The following is a 22,324-nucleotide window of genomic DNA, read 5'->3' on the forward strand; positions in this document are numbered from 1 at the left end:
AAGGTACATCTAAGGTGGATGACATCAACAGGTCTACTAAATTGGAGTGAAGGGAAGTGTAAAGGGTAGTATATGGGTCAAAAATGATTTGAGCCAGACAGTACATGATTTGTGCACACACTTGCCAATAGTGGGATTAGAACTACTGGATATCTAGGTATTCCTACTAGGAGTGCTACACAGTTTTCAGATGCACCACAGAGCTTATACATTTTCACTTCTTCCAAAGTACTTCTAAGGTGGATGATATCAACGGGTCTACTAAATTGGAGTGAAGGGAAGTGTAAAGGGTAGTACATAGGTCACAAATGGTATGAGCCAGACAGTACATGATTCACACACACATACATACACACACACACACTTACCAGTACTAGGATTAAAACTCCTGCCTATCTAGGTATGTCTGTTCTATTGTTACTGTGTTACCGCACATGTTACAGAGCTTACTGAGCTTTCATCTGGCCAAAGCTGCTGATAACTGCACAGCTGTGGTAAAGTATTACAGGTGGCAGACCGTCTGCCTTCTGTTCCACCTGTACATCATGCTAGTTCTTTATGTCTTGCACTTCAACTAGCATTATGGCTTGGCACTTCACCAGGTTATTGTATCAAGAAGTGTGGCACACCTGTGAGCTGTCAGCAGTGCTCGTTCATCACAGATGTCGCCCCAGTATTTACTAGTTATGTCCACTCATCCTGGCATGTTTGAAGGGTGGTTATCTGTGCTTTCACCCATTAATCTGGTGCACTTGTCCATTCTGGGGCACTGTTGCAACTACCACATGTACACAGACAACCCTCCCCTCTAAACTCCAAACACTCAGACCTGTGAGGGTTATCCATATATCACACAATGTGGACATATGCACTCCCCAGCAAAGACTGGACTACCAGGTCAAAAGGATAAGATCAACACCTGCACTACACCATGTGGAACACGTAGCTCACCATGACACCCAGTTTGACAGCCATGACATACAGTGAAAAGCCACACACCCACCTTCCCAGGCACTCACTGGACATCTACCCAAACAGTACAGACCAGCAAGGCAGACACCCACTTAGACACCGTGACATGGTACATGCCAAGGAACACATATTTAACCTAAACAGTGTGTCCCCAACCTAAGCCCCTAACCTAACCACCATACACAATACAGTGATCATGGGTAACTCAGTACTGAGGCACACACATCCCACTCACTAAGTTGAATATGGAGCAGGTAACAGCCAAATAACAATCACATGCCAGCATCTAACACGACACAGCCAGTCATGTCACTCCACAACAACTACAGGTATCACTCCATATCCATGTGGGTGTGAATAACTTGGGACACATCTCCCTGGACTACATGACAGGAGACATGGTTGAACTCTCTGATTATGTGGTCCAGGCAGGTGTGACAGTAGCCCTGGGCAGTGTACCACTGTCACCCAGAATGATGCTGCAGTACTATCAACAGATGGTTGACTGCAACATTGGCTTACGTGTTATGTTTCATTCTCAGGGGATCCAGAACCTCTCTGCTTGGGATGGCATGATTGACAGAACCCAATGACTAGCCACAAATATCCTACATCTGTCACTGCTGGGTTGCCAGGTACTGACTAAGTGTCCTGCCACCCATATGGTGCCTTATTAGGCAGTATTCCTAATGTTATTACCACCATAAGAGCTACACATGTATGCAGTTTGAGGGTCATGCTGCTCAACAGTGGACATCTAATTGTCAGGATGCAGTCACTCATAGCAGTTGTTGGAGTGGAGGCCACAAGTCTGCTGTAATATAGAGGTGGTTCACAGCAGCAGGCAGCAGACCTGCAGTATCAGGCTATGATGCATTCCACAGCTGTCAGCCCCCAAACATGGACCACACCACACCGCCAAAGCTGGTGTTGTCTCCAGATTTATTATGAATAGGAACACCTCCAGACTAGTATCCCATCATAATGCATTGGAGATACTTCCGGTACAACTGCCTTGGGGTAATAGTGCAATCCAGACCATAGCCTGCTATGGGTCCACATCTATGTCCCTAGATTGTCAATGCACATTCCTCAACACCCTGCCATCTATGATGGTCCAATGCAACACTGACATAGTATGAGTCTTCAACTACCCCTCCATCACCTGGGGAATGTAGCCAAGCACCAGTACAGTGGCCCAACACTTTTGGGATTCATCATTTCAATTGCCCTAGACCAGCTCATACTGACCCCTGGTAGAGGATGCAACAGCCTTAACCTGTGTTGACCACTTAAATATGGGACCGTTGCTCATCCCCAGATGTCAATCCCTGCATGATGAGATTCACACAGGTTGTAATCATCATGGAACTCAACATGTCAGCCACACCCCCCACAAAGATAACCACCTGGCAAAATTTCTCCAACGCTGACTTTGCAGCCATGAAAACTTGGGTCGTTGTCTTTACTGCACCCATGGCAATGGGACGTAGCTGCATGACTGTGGAATCATACGCATAGGCACTGTACAAACAGGTACATGAATGCATGGTACTAGCCATAGCTAACAGAATCCAGACATTGTTCTCCAAACACTGGGAGACAATGTGATGGTCCCCTGCCATTACTAAAGTGTACATCAGAAGGAGGACACTGTTGCAGGGAAAGGTGGTGTCCCATGACTGTTGAACTCCCTTATTAGCTTCAAACACAAATTTGGATCCCTCATGGAATCCTCGACAGGCATCTATGGCAGCAGAAATGCAGCAGACACTGATGACAGTCACAACAGCTTTTGATGTTACATCAACAACCTCCACAGCATTAAACACAAGTGCTGTGAGTTACTGCATAAAGCTAATACCTATCCTGAGACAACAGATATTGGCCACAGTCTTGGCAACACATTCAGTGCCAGCTTTACCTCTCTCTCCCTCCACAACTGAAGTGCTGAGTGAATGTGTTCTCACATGCTATATCCCATTTCCATGCTAGGCATCTGTGTGTCACCAGGGTGTGGCCCTGCAGCAAGGCCACAGGGTATGGCAGTATGGTGACACCTCCACCATGTCATAGGCAGGGTACAGTATGTGCATTATAATCCCTGGTCTGTAACACAGTGATTGCATATGCATCACAGATTACAGGCCTGAGGGTTATACATGGGTGTATGTTGATGTACATCATCTGTTATAGAATGGAGAATGGTACATGTTCTGGTTTGGACACACCTCCAATTGCTAATAACCACAGCCACAGGGGATATTCATCACCCAAACACACTGGGATCACTATTCACACACACACACACACACACACACACACACACACACACACACACACACACACACACACACACACACACACACCCACACACACTTGCTAGTACTGTGATTCATAGGTTCATTGCTTCATAGGTGTGTAGTAGGTGACTGGACCTGAAGGCTCTACAAGGCTAGCCCAAGGGAATACCCTGGCATCAGGCCACATGACAATAGTCCCCAGTGTTGCTCAGGAGTATAGTCACGGGAGTGGTCCCCAGGGGTGGGTATTGTATTCCCCATCCGCTCATCCAGATTTCTATTGTGGGTGGCCAGTGATGTGCACTGCTTCCCATGTATGTGATCTATATTCCATAACATGGACAATGTCTGGGTTGTGCACATGTCCCACATGCATGTTCTTTGACATGTGGAAGTGTGCTTGAGGTCTCTGGGCATGTTGTGTGGGCAGATAGCATTGCTGACCTCATTTGGTGAGATCCGGTTATGTAACTGAGGTAGTGATTGCACCTACATCGACAGTATGATACAGGTGTTCAGTGGAGTTAGTGGTGTCTGTCCATACAGGGCATGTGTACAAGGCATGGTATTCTGTTTGTGGCCTACGTTTGCAGACTCTATAGTTGTTGCAGGTGTCCAGTGGGGAACATGGCAAAAGGGCCACTGTACATATTGATTGGGCTAATGAGGGGATAGAACCGGGTGCCATGTTCTTTTACTTGGTGGATAACACACACTCAGTCAGGAGATGTAACACATCAAAGTACTTTCTGATGTCAGTGGCACTATTGTGGTCAACAGGCATGTAGTCCAATGCAATCACACCGTGTGAGGCAGTATGCAGGGGAACTACCAATATAGTGATTGTTGCCTAGCCAAGTGTGTTTGTGTATGATACGTGGGTGGAGAGTGGTCTCTGATTATTAGAAGGGTTGCCTATATTATTCACTAATCCATACTGTTACATAGTCATTGCACATGGCACTAGACATTTAGGGCTGTGGATTGTCTACACCAACCTCTACAGTGTTTGACAACTGTTGGCCTTGTAATGTGGACATTGTGACATATACTAGGTCCTCAACATAGTAATTTAGCAAAACCTGCCCCCCAATGGATCCTGTTATTACACAATCACACCGACTCCCACACAGGATACTTATGACATACACACACTTGCCAGTAATGAGTTTCAAACCCCTACCTAGCTATAGTATTGCAAATACAGTGTACCGCATTCATCACATGCACCACAGAGCTTGTAGGATGGATACTGTCCCAAGGTACTTCTAAAGTAACGAATATCACCAGCCCTTGTAAATACTGGCATTGGGTGATGTAGTGGGTGAGAGATTCCTAAAAATATTTTACCCTACACACACATTTACTTTTGCCAGGGGTGAGGTTCAAACCTCTATCTAACTATCTTTTTGGACCATTATGTTACGCATTTACCACATGCACCACTGACCTTAGATGGTTTAGGGTTGCCAAAAGGTACTTCTAAGGTGGATTATATCTGTAGGGCTGCTAAAGGCAGGCACTGAGATGTGTACTGGGTGTAAATCAGGCCAAAATCTTTGAGGTACGGACATACATATGTACACACACAAACACTTGCCAGAGATGAGATTCAAACCCCTACCTATGTAGTTATTGCTACTACATTGTTTTGCATGTATCGAATGCACCATAGAGCTTACATGCTGGAGAGCTGTGCAAAGGTATCTTTGATGGGTAAGGGAAGTGTTGTAAGTGTGAATGACCACAAAATCAGGTCTGTACAAGGATACACACACTCTCTTACACAAACACTCACATTTACACAATTGCCAGGATCAGGATTGAGACTCCTACCTAACTAGTTTGCTACACTATAGTATTACACAGTTATCACAAGTGCCACAGCAATTACATGTTAGAGAGCTGTCCAAAGGTATCTTTGAAGGTGAGTGACATAAGCAGCAGTGCTAAAGGAGGGGTAAGGGAAGTGTTGTAAGTATGAATGACCACAAAATCAGGTCTCTACAAAGATACACATACTTTCAGATACAAACACTCACATTTACACAGTTGCCAAGATCAGGATTTGAACTCCTACCTAACTAGCTTCCTACATTACAGCATTATGCAGTTATTGCAAGCACCATGGTCCTTACATGCTGGAGAGCTGTCCAAAGGTATCTTTGAAGGTGAGTGACATCAGCAGCAGTGCTGAAAGAGGGATAAGAGAGGTTTAGTGAGTGTGAATTGTCTCAACCACATTCATCTAGAAACACACACACACACACACACACACACACACACACACACACACACACACTCACACACAACTTTACATTTGACAAGACTGAGTTTACAACTGCTACATGGATACCTGTTTGTACTGTAGTGTTCCACAATTATCACAAGCACCACTGACACTATAGAGCTGAGAGCTAACCAAAGGTATTTTTACAGTGAATGACATCAGCACATCACGTGATATAGGCCAGTGGGATGTGTAGTGGGTGGGACAGGCCTCATAATGCGATTCTCTCTGTCGCTGTCTGTCTCTCTCTTCCCCACGTCTCTGTGTGTGTATGTTTGACATGTTATATTATGTTGGCCTTAGATATGTGTGTGTGCTCCTATCCAATGTGTGTGTGATGTTTCAATGGTGTACAATTTGGTGTGTGTTCACAGACAGCTGTAAATAACCGATATCTGTAGTCCACTGTGTTGTGAGACATGGGCTTCATTTCTCTAAGTGTAGGAGCATGCCCAGTATCACCTTCTATATTGAGTGTGTGCATCCATTCCAGGGATGGCTGGACTCCAGTTCAGGGTTTTGTGTGCTACAGCTATACCTAGCAAACTGTTTCTGCAGGATATCTGTAAATAGGCTGGCAATATGGAGACACAATGGGTTTAACATACAGGGGATATTGTAACTATTGCTGTTTGTGCTGCTTGTGTGACATGTTTGGTTGTAGCATAGATATTCTGACATATGTACTGTTTTACACTGTGATGTGTCATGTCATCAACTACTGACAGTTATCATTCTTTACTCACAGTTATTTATCAAGAAATACAAGATGAATGAAGCTGAGACCAATATTCTGAGGCATATAGATCTGCCATTGTGGAGGGGTAGCTACATACAATAGACTACTGATTCTGTGTAAATGGTCCAGCACCTTGTTAGTATGCTGGCTGGGGATCCCCTCCTTGTGCTTTTCTCAACTTCATGGAATGGCCATATCCTGCTGGGGCCATACCTCTCAGCTGTACAGATACACCCAGGTTATCCAGAGGCAGGACTCATATAGCTGGTCAATTTACCATCACATTGTGGTTTACAAGCAGTTTTGTGGCTATTCTTTCATGGGTTTTGTGGCTATTCTTTCATGGGTTTGCAGTCAGGAGTAGTATGGGCGGACATTAGAGTTTCAGACTTCACACACTCCATGACATCCATGCTTCTACATCCACCCTCTGTTATCCTCTCCTCCACCTAACATTATGTAAGCAATATCTCGGAGGTATCCCTATAGTTGGGCCTTTATACCAGTAGTATTTATGGCCTGATCCAGAGATCTTGCAGTAGGACATGTGGAGGCATGCTACTGACATTTGTTAACATGGCCTTGCATTTGTTTTTTGTTTACTGTGTTAGGTTGTTAGTTGAGACCCCCTGACATGCCATACATTGGCACTATGGGTGAGGCATGGGCCTTTGGCAGAGGACTGTAGGCCATTTGAGAGTGTTGCAGGCCATCTATTACTGCATTTCTACATGGGATTGTGGGGGGGGGGTACACACCTGCAGACTTTATCATTTAAAATGACTGTACTGGTATTTTGGTTACTCTTTTGGCTTCCATTTCATATTGTATTGTGACCTATCATGCAGACAGGAGGCATATCAGTAGAGTACACATTTATTTATTTATTTATTTATTTAACATTTGTTGAGCAGGAATGTCTGACTAGGCTCCATAGAGCCTGTTTTCAGTGGAGGCCCAGGGAGAAATGCTCCAGACACATGTCTTTAGAATGTGGGAGGAAACCGGAGTGCCAGGAAGAAACCTACACAAACACAGGGAGAACATGCAAACTCCACACAGAAGGCACCCCAGCTGAGAATCATACCGAAGAACCTCTTGCTGTGAGGTGACAGCGTTAACCGCTGCACCACTGCACCGCCCATGTTAGATCTTAATTTCAGTTTCAGACTTCTTACCCTTCAGAACTAGAATGCAACTGCCAGGCCTGTTGTAGTATGTCTGTGTATGTATGGTGGGGGGCTGTTCACCATTGGCATCATTTGGGGGCCTTAGCCCAGCCTTTCTTCATGGCCATCTACACCTGTCCTGCTGTGTGAGGCTGGTGGCAGATATGTGACCCTCATTGACATCCATGTGCGTGACCTATTGACACCCACAGTTCTTTGGGCCATCACATGTACTGCAGTGGGAGTTGTCACCTTGTGTAGTGCTGCCTAGTATGTTGACACCAGTATTTGTTATGAATTTCCTGCTGTCCCATATAGCTGTCAGCTGTCTGCTGCTATCCCATTCAGCCACCCAATTCCCTTGCATGCTTGCACCCATATCATACATACAAGTATGAGAACATACTACTCCATTCACTAATTGATAGGAAGAGTGACTTACCTTGTCACTGGGCCAGTATTGAGGACAGTGCTGAAGGGCTGACTATGTTGGATGCACCTAGTACACTCCCTGTACATGGTAAAGCTCAGTTAGTGTCATGTTTGGCATCCCTTTTGCTGTATGTGTGAGTCAGAGAGAGGTATCAGTCCCTGGGTCCCTACAGTGTCAGTGTGTGCGCTATGTGTTGCCTCTTTGCCGAGGCCTAGGCATACTGTGCATGCCTCCTTCTGCCTACAGGGGCAGGCTCAGGATGTTTCTCCTCCGAGTCACTCTGTGCCTGTGCTGGCCTTGGCAATAGTGGGGGTTGTGTGGCCCTGCCCCTTGCTGTTCCTGCTGCAGCTGTTTCCACAGGATCATATTGTGTAGCATGGCACATACTATGAACATCTGTGTACATGTAGCTGGACAGTACCGCAAGGCTCCACTGGATATGTCAAGGCAGTGGAACCATGATTTGAGCATCCCAAACACACTCTATACAATGATCCTGGTTTGTGCATGTGCTTCATTATGGTGTTTTTGTTCAGGTGTGTGTGCATTTCTGATGGGTGTCATCAGCCACGGCTCCAGTGCATAATCAGCATGCCCCCACTAGATGGCCATATGGGATGTCCCCCCGTGGCAAACGCCTGATACAGCTGTGAGCAATGCCAGATGTGGGAGTCCTGATAGCTTCCAGGGCTGCCAGCACAAACATTCATGATAATGCCCTGGGCATCACACAAGACCTGGCAGGTAAAGGAGGAGAAGCCCTTGCAGTTTATGTAGACCCTGCCCCTCTCACTGGGTGGTGCTTTGTGGTGGATGTGCATGCAGTCTATAGCACCAACTACCACAGGGTATTCTGCTATACGGTGGAAGAGATGAATACGTGTGGTCAGTGCCTCCCAGGCGGTGGGGAAAAATATGTGCTCATTGGCATGTTGTGTCATGGCATCCAGGAACTGGTGGAGTACCCTGAATGCTGATGCCTGTGAGACCCCCCCTTGATATCCCCAGTTGGTCTTTGGAAGGTACCTGTGATTAGTATTCTTAAGCCGAGACATACCTTGGTATCTACTGGGAGGGGTTCCCCTCTATTAGTTCTGTGTGTAAGGCATGGCTGGCACAGCTCAACGATTTGCTGTAGAATGTCCCTGTCCACCCTATAACACTCTACTATCTCCAGCTCATGTAGCCCCTGGTAGGTTACCCTGGGTCTGTACACTCTTCTCCTCCTCCTCACTGTGGGTTGGTTGTCAGCATTCTCCTCCTCACCACCCTCAGTCTCTAGCACATATTGATGGAGTAAAGCAGCAGCAGCCTCTAACATTTTTAGTTAGTTTTGCCATTTAAAAATCCCCCATCTGTGTACACTGGTGGTGTAGAGTTTGTGGGAAAAACAGTCTGTAGGGTGTTTGCATAGTTTATATTAGTGTGCTGGGCTGCTGCATGTGTAATTGGTTGATTCTGATACATTCCACCTGCCAGCTATGCTAGTTCTCCTTGATTGCCTTCCTAGTGCTGTTTCCCTTCCCAGTTCCTCCCTATTTAAGCCCCGAGGCACACCGCACATACCCAGTGCTCAAATGTAAACAATGCTGCCATTTCCTCTTTTTTTTCTTTCTTTTTGTGTTTAAATCCTGGTGTGCAGTGCGCACACCCATATAGTCTATATACACAGTGCTCAGGCATATCTGACACCCCCTCCTTAGCTGTGCTTAGCTAAGGGCAAACACAGGACACAGAGCTCCAATGCGCTTACACCAAGCATGACACACTCCCTTATGAAGTCATTCAGCTCTTTCACTTGCACTGTTGTATTGCTACATCTACATGGTTAGGTACAAGCTGACACTTTGAGGAAATCTGTGATTCAGTATAACTCCCCTCATTTGCATACCCCAGTGTGTAAGTCATTAGTTACTGCACTTAAACAGACCCTTTCCCCTTGACAACCACTGCTCCCTGGTATTGTTTACATTCTGCATGCCATTGAGTACAATAGCTAAATGCAGAATTATCTTAAATTTGACTTTTCTCATTTTTTTTAATTTTCCGCACAATCTCATTTGCACACCACTGCCCTAAGCTTAAACAGCCGTGATCAGCCAAAAAATAAAAAGTTTAATTAAAAAAAAACTGTTATTAATGCCAATAGCCTTATATTTGGCCATTGGTATGTGTATTTGACTGTAATACATGCTTTCCACGAGCTGTCCTGCCTCCGTTTTTTCAGCTGCTGAAATGTATTCAGTTACTAACTAAATGTATTTCTACTCCGACACTGTTCCTGCACAGAGTCCGGCCAGCTTCATGGATCACAAAATCACCTCATTTGCATATTTTTTTACCAGCAAATGAGGTGATTTGCATTCTGCACTGCTTTCCATGCAGGAACAGTGTGGGGCCGCTCGTGTACGTGAAAACGGCACTTTCCTGGATCGCTCAGCGGCCATTTTCCATGCAGGAGCTCCTACACTGTTCCTGCACAGAAATCAGCCATTCGTGAATCCTGGAGAATATCTTAACATAATGTGAAAGTCATATCATAAGGTGTGCCACACAAAGAACTGGAGGCTGTTTTCAAACTATGGCCCCCCCACACATTTTTAGGACCATTCAGAAATACAGGTGTTCTTTTGGATTCACTTTCCTGGCTGTTTTAAATTATATTTTTTGTTTAGTACAGCAATGTTTGTTACAACGTTTTAAATTTCTAGTTTTTAATATTTTTTTTCAGTAAGCACTGAAACAAAACATAAGAACAAATAATGGCAAAAGTAACCATTTTATATCATTTCAACCATAAAAGGCCATGCAAACCACTGCCATCATAATGCACCAATACCATACTGACAAATTACGGACATTTTATTGACTCTGTGCACATTATATGTCTGATTGTGATAAAATGGCCAAAGTAAAGTATTCAAATTTTCTTTACACAAATACACACTAGCCCTGAAAAGAAAAACTAATGTCTGTTTATCAACTCAACAAGGTCAGTCATTTTTTATCCACCAACATCCCCCAAACCCAGCAATTATAGCTAACACACACAGATAGACTAGTCCTGCAAAGCCAGATTAAAGACTGTTTAAAAAATGAACAGATGATAACATCATTAGGAAGTCTCATCCAAAGATAGCCCTCATGCTCACCAGCAGTTCCAGCAGTCATAGCTAACTTGTTGACTGTGTTTGCAACTTATTGTTATGAAGAAAAAAATTACATGTACTTTATTAGTAGCTTTAAGTGAACTATATGAAACTGTATAAAGATCACTGTCATCACACTGCGCGATCCAGCCATGTGTAGCAGAGTTTAAATAGAACAGTATTTATGACGAGATCATAAATAATATTAACCATCAAGTCAGTATGAACAATCTCTGCAGATGTAAAAGACATCTGAATAATTCCACATTAACGGGGAGTATTAATTGCAAATGTTGTTGGTAAACAAGTTAGCATCTCCATGCTTTATCTTTCTACAGATGCAATGCCTGTAGACCTTGAAGAATAAATGGCCTACATTCCATTAAAAAATGGTGTCTGGTGATATTGCCATAACATTTCCTGAAGCAAATCAGCTATGCAATAGGGAATGACTAGCAAAAAACAAACATTGGTTCATAGTTAGCTACTAGGCATGCAGTCTAGGAGACCATTAAAAGTCCTAGCCCAAACTCCCAAATGTCCTAAGGAACTGTCTGGTCTGGTTAAGTGATTTGCTCAAGGTCACAGATAGCTTGATTGTTAACACTTCAATGCAGCATAAAAGAAGTGCTGCACTCCTGAGAGTGTTGTCCTTTGGATGCAGTATTAAACTGAGTGGTGCACTCCTGAGAGTGCTGCCCTTTGGATGCAGTATTAAATTGAATGGTGCACTCTTGAGAGTGCTGCCCTTTGGATGCAGTATTAAACTGAGTGGTGCACTCCTGAGAGTGCTGCCCTTTGGATGCAGTATTAAATTGAGTGGTGCACTCCTGAGAGTGCTGCCCTTTGGATGCAGTATTAAACTGAGTGGTGAACTTCTGAGAGTGTTGTCCTTTGGAAGCAGTATTAAACTGAGTGGTGCACTCCTGAGTGCTGTCCTTTGGATGCAGTATTAAACTGAGTGCCACACTCCTGAGAGTGCTGTCCTTTGGATGCAGTATTAAACTGAGTGCTACACTCCTCAGAGTGCTGTCCTTTGGATGCAGTATTAAACTGAGTGTTACACTCCTGAGAATGTTGTCCTTTGGATGCAATATTAAACTGTGTGCTACACTCCTGAGAATGCTGTCCTTTGGATCCAGTATTAAACTGAGTGGTGCACTCCTGAGACTGCTATCCTTTGGATGAATGTTAAACTGAGTGCTACACACATGAGAGTGCTGTCCTTTGGATGAAGTATTAAACTGAGGTCCCATCTGCTTGAGTTGGTGGTAGCTCAGGTAATGTAAAAGATCTAATAACAACTATCAAAAAGGACTAGAGGAAGTTCCCCAATGCTGGGACTAAAATTTTGCCTAGTGGTATTAATTCCACCTTGGATCTCCCCTACAGAGAGGTTACTAGACTAACCCAGTCAACAAATGTATAAAAAAGTTTTCCCACTCTCTTACATAACCCCTCCATATCTCTCCTTCTCTTTACATACTAAGTATCTTATACTACTTTGCAACTATTCTTTCTCCTTTCTCCAGAAAACAATCATTGTGCTGAGTCGTTAATTTTGTCATGCTGTATTGTAGTATATGTTTCTGTATTGTCTACATTTGTATTTCTTTTTATTGTTAGAATGTGTAATTTTTGTAAAGTTTTTTCCTCTGGTCCTCCATTGAAAAGGGGTTTTCCAAGGCTTAGATTGATGGACCATGCCAGTAATCAAACACAAATAAATGAATACCAATATTTACATTAGAGTTAAAGGAGACAGACAACAAACACATTTATCATTTTAAATTCAGTTTTAAAAACATCAGGTACTTAATGCATTTATTTACATCTTCCCATATGTAAATGATTATGGTCAACCTTAGTTTTAACTTTTGAAACTAGTTAAAATAAATTCATAAATAGGTGTTACTCATTATTAGCTGACAAAAATCAGAACATATATAGAACTGGCTGTAATAACTGTCTAAACCACTAGAGGGAAACAAAGAACATAAAACATTTATATCCAATACTTTTAACAGGTTTTCAATTTAAACCAAGTTTATTTCAGTTTTTCAGCTTATAAAACCCTTTTCTCCTGTACATTTTCCAAACCTCTAATGTTTTTTTTCGAAGAAATATCAGTTCCTTTTTTGCCAAACTCTTTTTATTACTCGTATGCCAAATTAAAAGCAATTCTTTGAAATACATATAGACAAAAAGCAATTATATTGCTGTTTAACAAGGAACCATACAAAATAATTACTCTTTATATAATAGTTGCAATCCCAAACCATATATTTCAATATATATAAGCACCAACTTCCCCATTCTTATTTGTACGAGTCCCAGATGTTTTAGTGACCCATGTAATGGGCTGGCTGTTATCACAACTGAGATTCCACCTCCAGTATTGCATCAGACGTCCCCTACCCTGGCCCCATTTATTTTTGATTTCTCCCCAATAGTCCCACTTTTTTATGTGCAGTTTAGTTGCTGTGATTTTCACTGATCCCCTTTCTAATCTTTCTAAGTCTGCCATCATTTAGAAAATCTCTTCTATAAGTGAGTGTCTTATTGACTTCCAATTCCTAGTAATCTCCTCTTTGGCTAATAAAGATAGTAGACTTCTAATGCTTTCCTATAGTCACTTATGTTTGCACCCACCACCCAACTAAACAAAATGTAGTACTAGCTGCTTCCCATGCTGAGTCCATTATCAGCTTTATTAATCTTACAAGGTCCTTCTTATATTCTCCTAGTTTATTGCATTGCCAAAACCATGATCACAGTCCCCTCTAATATCCTCTCCACAACTCCAGTAATTAGGGCTAGTTTCTGGGAAAATCCTATACTGTCTGTGTGGTGTATAGAAATATTTATGTAAACAGTTCCAGCGAAAAATTCAGAATTGTCTGGCTCTGGTTTCTTTTCTAACCATCCTGTATATTTCTGCCACTCCTTCTTCATTATCTCCCAGTTAGTCTTTCCCTGCCAAATCTTTCTCTGACTCCTTTTTTCACTCCAACTATCCTTTATAAGTGCTCTGTATAATTTACTCACTAAACTTCTTTCACTTGCTCTCTGATCTCACTTCTAGCAGTATGTTTAACAACTCAGGTTTTGTCAGCCTTCTCTGTTCAAACTCACAGATCTGCTTGCCAAATATCTCTTCAATTGTTCTGCAGTCTAATGTACCACCTCCCCACAGGGAAACCTTGCTCTATAATCTGCCCCATATCACTCTTTCCCCATTTTCTTCTAAGAATTCCCAAAAGTAGAATTTTCCACAGATTATTACTCCATCATCAGGCTATCTTCATATTTATAGTAAAGGGACCCCTTCCACTTGGCATACTCTTTATTTTTGAACAGTCCCTGTTTCCTCTTCCCCAAGCCTTTTAAATATCCTACATCTTGCCCCCTTTTAAATATTGTTTTCTACACTCCCACCCTTTTGTCTATTACTCAAGACTCCCTTTGTTCTATCAGGTGTGTTTTCCATCTAACTTTATACTAATTATTAGGCATAATATATATTAGTTTCAGCTTAGAGGCTTGGTGATATTCCTGTAAACTGGGAACTACAAGGTCACCCTCGTCAGCTAGTAATATTTTTTGCCCCCCATATCCTTGCATGGCACCCTTTTCAAATTAATTTCATAACATGTTTCCTGACTCTTTCCCAAAACCCCTTGCCTGGAACATATATTACTGATGAGCCAGATATACTACTCGAGGTACTATGAACATCTGGAGGGCTTGAATTCTCTGGTCAACATCTGGAGGGATTAACTCCCATTTCCTAATTAACTCATCAGTTTTCTCACATGTTTATACCCAAAAAGCCTCGGCAAGCTCCTGAGCTGTTTTTGCTAACCATATTTTTAAATATCTTATTTTGCAATGCCTTGTAAATTTTGGTAATCCTGTATCAGTCCCATAGAAGTCATATATTTCCTGGCCAAGACTTTAGTCTTCTTATTTATCCAAAATCCTGACACCTCCTCAAAATCAGCTAAGACAGACTATGCTTGCACAATATTCCTTGCTACATCAGTTAGAAACAGGATTATGTCATCAATGAACAAGGCAATTTTCCTTCCCATCCACTCATTGCCAGCCCTTAATTTTGGACTAATTTTCTGAACCAATGGCTCTAAATAAAGTGCAAAAACAATGGTGAGAAAGGGCAGCTACAATGCATACCCCTTTTAATAAGAATTGATCCTGTCAGGCTCACATTCACCTTTATTAATGCCCTTGAGCTGAAGTATGTTTTTTGAAAAAGTTGAATCAAATCATCATTGAACCCCATAAGTTTTAAGACCTACCAAAGATACCTCCAACTAACCCTATCGAATGCCATCCCAGCATTTAGTCACAATAAGACCCTCAGTTTCTGAGCTTTTTCCTCCTCAAGTTGAATGATGCGCACCTTTATAATGGTATCAAATGTCTCTTTGTTATTAAACCACATTGGTCATCCCTTATCGCCTAGGCAATATTTTGCCAACCGGGCACCTATGATGCTTAAAAACACCTTATCGTCATGTGATAATATTGATATGGGCCAGTATGAACCTGAAACATATGGTTTTTTTTTTTTCTGTCTTTCGGAAGCAAAGTTAGTATTGCGTCACTCCAGGAGATTGGAATGTTGCCATCATATTAACTTATTTTTTAACATTTACCATAATTCAGTTAGTAGGCCAACACCTCCCAGCATTTTACCACCCACTGATTCCTTTAGATGTGCTCAATTTCTCGAAAAGTGATGGACTGGGAAAGTTTAAGATTCCTCTTCTGTAACTCTTGGGAGGTATAAACTCTCAGAAAACTGGTCTAGCTTCTCTTGTCAATTTCTCACTACTTTTCCTCCCTATAAATGCAATTATCTTTGTCGATGTTTCTAACTTCTCCCACCCTTTTAGTTATCCTTCCTGTTACCAAATCCCTCACATTTATCATATGTCTCTCCACCTTCATCTGTCTAAGTCTCCCTGTCTGTGCTCTCTAGAATTTCAAGGAATTGTCCTAAAACAGAGTTTATAGTTTTTATGTTAACTGATTACTGTTGAACTTTTCTTCAAACTTATCCTTAAAGGATTTTTCCAATGGTAGCTTGTCCTGCTTCTCAGTTCCTTCTAGCTCCCTCCCATCCTGCAACTCCTTTAAACTCAACAACCTCGATTGATCCTCTTCTCCTTTCCTTATCCAAGTTTGACTTTCTATCTGTTCTATGTCGCTCTTCATTCTCTTTTTAATCCAATCATAGCCTTGTGCCTTTGTCAAAGATAGGTTCCATGCCTCCTTTTCTAACTTCCCCCAAAACCTTTTAAGTTTTTCCCTTCTATTGGAGTTCCTCAATCAATACAAGTCCAGCTGCTAATGCCTTTTGCCAGATCTCTCTCTCTCTCTCTCTCTCTCTATATATATATATATATATATATATATATATATATATATATATATATATATATATATATATATATATATATATATAATCTCTAAGACCACCTGTACATTGTCTGACGTATAGTGAAATGCACTTGCATTCCACATTAAGTTAGAATGCTCTATTGAGGTATATCATCTCTCCAGGTGGGTCATAGTACCAAACTGAAGAGATTTACATAAGACTTGTTTTAACTCTCATAAAATATCATACCTCCCATCAAACAGATCATATAACTTTAGTATTTTTTTTAAAGATTAGTCACGCTCTTCCCAATTATGCCTTCTTGAACCTTCCAACACATTATACATATCTGTAATTTCATTCCAGTCTCCTCCTAGGATTAGTCTTTCTTGCTTGAATTCAACTACCAAGTTAAAGGCTATTTTCAGCTTTTCTATTTTGATCTTAGGAGGTATATTTTAGTGCATTTATTAAAACTGTATTTGCCTTAATATTGCTACAACTCAAGTGCTCTAGGTTGAACTGCATCTGAATAGTTTTAATGTGTTTTAGCTGCTTTTCTGTATATATAGACTTTTCTGTATATGTAGGCTAGCTAAGTATTCTACTGTATTACTGCCTCTTAAATCGTTTTTCAGTTGTGCACTTGACTTGCTTCATTCAAAAAGTTTTAAATTGCTAACTTTATAGAGTTTTAAATGCATTTACTGTTTAGGGCTACACACTCAACTGCATTAACCTTTTCTGTGTTTATTTACTGTATTATTGCATTGTTTAGCCTGTTTTAACCAAAAAAAAAAACCAAACAAACAAAAACAAAAAATACTATCTTGTTTGCTCATTTCCTGCCTTTCCTAGAAAGTATAGTCCAGATCCCAGGCTTTGCTGGTTTCAGGACTTTATTTTCTGTGTTCAGAGCTATCCAGACCTTGCTGTGGTAGAGGGAAGTCCTACTGCTTACCAGTGGGAGTGGTGAGCATTGTAATGCCTATCTAACACTAGAGGGGTGGTTTCCAGCTCTGAAATTGTAATTGTATTAGCCATTTTGGGCTGATTTCTATCCCTTTCAACTTTCTGTCTTGAAAATGCATGTGTTTGCACATTTTTCGCATCGTGCAGCATAGTGGGGCTATGATTAAACTATTCCAGGTGCCAGAAAGTCTGCTCTTCAAATTTTCCCTTAGAACTAGCTGATTTGTCAGTAGTAGCACTAAAATCTGAACCCCTGTGAGTAGCACTTGCTCTAGAACCTGCCGGAAAGCACTAGGAAGCATTAAACTGATACAAGCACTCAACTCTCCTTGTTAATAAGGAGAAATTAATCATAGGCACTAAACAGCCTATAATTGCAAAGTACCTTGCAAAGGCAAGGGAAAACAGCTCTTGTACTTTACAAAAAAAGCACCTAAACAGGCATGTCCAAGGGTCAGCTTCCGGTGATTTCTCCTGTCTACCTGATGAATCCAGGCATACTGGGGCAATGCAGCAACTGCCTCATGTACACAGACAACCCTCTCCTCCTACCACCCAACACTACAACCTGTGAGAGATGCACTTACATAACCAAACTGAAAGCAAAGCTCTCTCCAGCCAAGATTGTGCTAGACAGTCAAGAGGAGAAGGATAACACCTGCACTACACCTCAAGCAACACATAACCCTTCAAAACCCACACTATCAACACCCACACATAGCAACACTAAACCCACATATGTGGAGGCCCTTAACATTAACCTGCCCAAGCAACAAGGACCTCTGAAGATGAAATGCAAACAAGCACCAGTCACAACCAAAATGACACATAGCTCACAACACCAGTGTGTGCCACCCAACAACAGCCCCTAAGGCAAGACAACATACCCAACACTTTAGTCATAGGTGACTCTATAGTCAGGCACATTGATGTCACACTCACCATGTTGAGCAAGGAGAAAAAATACAGTCAGCTGCCTGTCGGGTGCCAGAATCTTCCACATAATGCATGCACTCAAGTCACTCCACAACAAGTACAAATATGACTCTGTCATTGTCCATGTTGGAGTGAATGACTTGAGATTTACCTCCCTGGTTTACATGAAAAGAGACATGGAAGAGCTCTTGGATCATGTGGCCCAGGCAGGTATGACCCTAGCCCTGAGTAGAATCCTGTCTTCGCCCAGAATGATACCACAATTTAAGACAAAATGACTGACTTCAACAATTGGCTATGCTTCTGGTGTCATTCAAAGGGGATCCAGTATCTGTCTGCCTGAGATGAAATGATCGACAAACCAAGATGCTTTGCCAGAGATGGTCTATACCTGTCACTCCTGGGATTCAGGTTACTGGCTAAAGCTCTTGCCACCCCTATAGCACCTTTTTTAGGCAAGATTCAAAGGACAAAACCACCACAGTAACAGATACAAGCATGCAAAATCTGAAGGTAATGCTACTCAATGCTAGAAGTCTAAACCTCAAAATGCACTCTCTCGAGACACTCCTAAAAATGGAGAACATCGATATCTGTGCAGTAACTGAGACCTGGTTAAAGACTCCAGAGAGCACCCCTGCAATACCAGGCTACAACTCTTACCACACTTTTCGGCCACCAAACCAAGACCGAAAAATTAAAGGTGAAGGAGTGTCCATATTCACCAAATATATTCACTCCTCTAGGCTAGTTGCCCAATACAATGCATTTGAAATTCTCCAGGTGCAACTAACACTAAGTAAGACTGCAATCCAAATTGCAGCTTGCTACAGATCCCCCGCCATGCCCCAAGATTCTCACTACACCTTTCTAAACATACTGGAAAATATTAAGATACAACCAAACACCCAAATACTGGGTGATTTCAACTACCCTGCCATTAACTGGGAAAACTACTTGGGTACCAACACCTTTTCCCAACGGTTCTTGGAATTCATAAATTCCAGCAGCCTGGATCAACTAATCCATTGTCTCACCAGGGGCTCCAATACCCTAGACCTGGTCATTGCCAACATGGGAGATAGATGCTCCACACCAGTGATCACACCCTCATTGGTCAGGTCTGACCATAAGCAAATCACCCTTGACATCCACATCCAACCCCCAACCCCCCAGTGAGGAATCCTCTGTAAAAAAACTTCTCCAAAGCCAACTTCATGCTACTTAAGTCAGAAGTGGCAAACTTTATGGCACCCATTCAGATGGGAACTGAAAGTTCGAATGCTGAATCCTACACTAAGGTACTGTAGGAGCACATCCACTTGTGCATGAATCATGCCATCCCAAATAGAACCAAGATGCTCTCCTCCAAAAAAAGGAAGCCAATCTGATGGTCCCCTGCCATTAACAAACTATACAACAGAAGGAAGAAACTGTTGCAGAAAAGAGGAAAATCCCAGGATGCAAAAAACTCCCTTACCAGCCTCAGTAAGAAGGTGAGATCCCTCATAAAATCCTCCAAAGCTAGTTATGAAAATAAAATTGCCAAATATTCCAAAGACAACCACATGGCATTCTATAGTTATGTCAAGAATCTAAATGGCAATGCTCAGATCTGCTCTGAGCTACAACAGAATGGTATTAAATATACTGATCCCAAGGATATTATCAATATTCTGGCAGATTGATTTAGTGCCAACTTCACTCCCCCTCTTACCCCCTAAAGGTCCCATCTCAATACCAAAAGATTGCCAAATTCCAGTAATCATGGCTACACAGGTAGAAACCGCACTCTCCAAAGCTAAGAATACAGCATCCATGGGACCAGATGACATCCTGGGCTGTGTACTACATGAACTACAATATGAACTGGCATCTCACCTAAGTGTCATGTTTAATCATAGCCTCACCTCAGGCTTCATGCCCACTGAGTGGCACACAGCTACAGTTATCCCACTCCACAAGGGGGGATTCATCTTGGATCCCTGGAACTACCGTTCCATCAGTCTGTCATGTCTGATCTGCAAGGGCATGGAACGCATTATCATGGAACTTATAAACAAAGACATTGGCAACCTTCAGACACTGGACCCCACCCAATTTGGGTTCTTGAAGGGCCACTCTTGTCTCTTGAACCTGATTGACTTCTTCGAATCAGTCTCCAGAGCTGTGGACGAGGATAAGGCGGTCCATACAGCCTATCTGGACCTCGCCAAGGCCTTCAACACCATCCCCCACTCTGGAATCATAGATAAACTTACTAAGCTGGGCATAAAACCCTACATCACTCGATGGGTTGCCAACTGGCTTACTGACAGAACCTAGACTGTAAAAGTAGCCAATTCCAAATCCGGCTCCAGACAAGTGACAAGTGGAGTACCTCTGGGATCAGTCCTGGGACCGCTCTTGTTTGGCATCTACTTCTCTGAAGTACAGGCCAACACTAAGGGACTCTGGCTAACAAAGTTCACAGATGACTGCAAACTGGGAGCCATTATTAAATCCCCAAATGATGTGGATATTCTACAAAAGGGCCTTACAGAAACAGATGCTTGGTGCCAGAACCATGGGCTCAAGCTTAATGCCAAGAAATGTATAGTTATCCCCTTTGGGAAAAACCATGTACCCATGAATTACCACATAGGTGGCAGTACACTAAACACTGAAAGTGTGATGAGACACTTAGGGACACAGGTAGACAGTGGTCTCACCTTTGATAACCACATCGCCACAACAGTCAGGAAATCCTTCTATGTGGCACACCTCATCACTAAGGGCTTTTTATCCAGGAAAAAAGGAGGTCATTGTCCCACTGTACTCATCCCTCATTAGACCCATTATAGAGTACAACTCCCCATTTGGTATGTACCTCACAAGACATCTGCAACAGCTGAAAAGGCCACAGAAATACCTCACTAATAGAATCACAGGCTTAAAGCAGATGCCCTATGCTGACTGTCTAAAACAACTCCAGCCATACTCTGTGGCATATTGTCTACTCAGAGGCGATCTCTGCTTAACTTACAAGGCCATGTCAAACCCTGAGCTGTAGGACATGCTCCAGTTAAAGAAATCCCATTCCCTTAGAGCCACATGCTTCAGAGATCTAAACCTTGTCATCACAATGAACAAAACATGCTGGAGGGATGGGTTCCTGACCCAGAGACTCCCCATACTCTGGAATAGACTGCCCATACATGTCAAGCAGAGCGCCTACTTGGTCCTCTTCAAAAGGAACCTTGACGATTGGATGGCAGATAGGAAATTCATCCCGGGGATCACATCAGTCACCCTGCTAGACAGGGGTCAAGTGAAGTAAATATTGTGGGAAGAAATATCCAGGGAATTGTTATGGCTAGGCTTGTATAGGCACTAGGGTCAATAGCCTAGTACCAACCTATGAACCTATGAATGCATAAGTTGCTTGCTGTCATTATTTTCTCCCCCCAGTCTCCTCTAAGTAGTCCATATCTTCCATACTGGTGAATTTTTAAATCCTGAACTCTATATGGAGTGTTTAAACTAAGTGGTATCAGAACTCAACTTTTCCTTCTTTCCAAGGCTTCTCCACTATAACTCTCTCTAAATCCTCTTTTGTTTATTTTTTCCATTTCATCCTTAAATAAATGCATCTCCTGCAGTACAATAGCCCCTGTTGCTTCATGTAATGCCTGTATTTATTAGCATCCGCCAGCCCTTAAACATTCCATGGTATCAGTCATAGGTTATGAATCCTGTCTAAAATGTAAGTGGTTAAATTATCAAGTCTTGCAATATGATCCTAATATTTATCTGACCAATTATTTTTCAATTAAACCAAAACATTCAAAACCATCACCACAAAACACAATAACCAATGGTAAACATATTTAAATAATAAGTACATTTGATTGTCAATGCCAAAAGGATAATAATTTCTCATCAAAGTTTACTGCCCTCCCCAACCTCATGGGA

The sequence above is a fragment of the Protopterus annectens genome, chromosome 2.part1, assembly GCF_019279795.1.
Source record: "Protopterus annectens isolate FY-2018-M chromosome 2.part1, PAN1.0, whole genome shotgun sequence".
Lineage (NCBI taxonomy): Eukaryota > Metazoa > Chordata > Ceratodontiformes > Protopteridae > Protopterus > Protopterus annectens.